This window comes from Bidens hawaiensis, unplaced genomic scaffold (assembly GCF_021521415.1).
Source record: "Bidens hawaiensis isolate Kalapana, Puna unplaced genomic scaffold, B.hawaiensis_p1.1 tig00000001_1, whole genome shotgun sequence".
Classification (NCBI taxonomy): domain Eukaryota; kingdom Viridiplantae; phylum Streptophyta; class Magnoliopsida; order Asterales; family Asteraceae; genus Bidens; species Bidens hawaiensis.
In genome coordinates this window covers 8556098-8557155 of record NW_027491014.1, presented here as the reverse complement: position 1 = coordinate 8557155, position 1058 = coordinate 8556098, and the positions used below count along the sequence as shown (strand labels likewise).

General features: G+C 37.1%; 1 pseudogene; it reads right to left on the bottom strand.

The window, feature by feature from the left end:
* Positions 1–393: 393 nt before the first annotated feature.
* Positions 394–837, bottom strand: LOC143553961 (chaperone protein dnaJ 11, chloroplastic pseudogene; annotated as a pseudogene).
* Positions 838–1058: the final 221 nt, after the last annotated feature.

The following is a 1058-nucleotide window of genomic DNA, read 5'->3' as shown; positions in this document are numbered from 1 at the left end:
AAATTATAAAAAAAGTTATATTCAATCTATAGGGACGACTTGTTGTCTCTATAAGCTTATCAAACTTAAAAAGAAGGAAACTTCTATAGAGACAATATGTTGTCGCTATATAATGAACTATAGAAACAACTTGTATTGTCTCTACAGATTTCGTCCCTGTGTGGTGTTTTTCTTGTAGTGTTGGTTTGAATTTAAAAACGAATTGAAAACCAAATATTGTAATTCGGCCTGTGTTAGATCGCACTACCAATTAATATAGAGCACACATAATGAATAACAACTCTATAATATAAAAATAAGCTTTCATAGAATTTGTCTTTGTATTCAATCAAATTTAGTGTTATATATTTACAAACTCAAGATCTAAGTAATAACAATTAATTTCTTAGTTTTCTACCAACACTGGTCCGTTTCCCATCTTCTACTAATTGTACTCCTAAAACCACCAACAGATGTAACCGAAGATAAGTCCCCGGCCCGTCTCTGAACCAGACTCCGGTCATATTCGGCTCGTTTAACTGGATCTGCAAGCGTAGCATAAGCCGAGTGCACTTTCATAAAATCATCATCAGCTGATGATGACTCACAAACATCCGGATGTAAAACTCTGGCTAATCTTCGGTACGCCGATTTCACCTCTCGTGTGTCAGCTCCTATCGGAACACCGAGCACCTCGTACAGTGAGACTGGACTTATGGTACGTATCTCCGTCCTCTCTGCGGTGGCGTAAGCCGCAGAGATTAGAGATTTTCTGAATTTAACAAAAGTTGAATTTGAATGTGATGATTGTTTGGAATATGGAGAACAAAACAAGGAAGATGAAATTGAAGTAGTCATTTAATTATATTTGGTAGAAGTAATTATTAATAGATGATGTTTACATCGGGACAATTACAGACTAACGGCAGATAGACGGGGGGCAACAAGCTGCGCCGCTACGCCCTTCTGAATAGCAAACCCTAATTAATATTGTGAGATTTGGATGTGTGAATGTTAGTGGGATATATATATAGAGGAGATTGTGGGTTTATACGCGGAGGTGAGTTGGAATTAGGGTT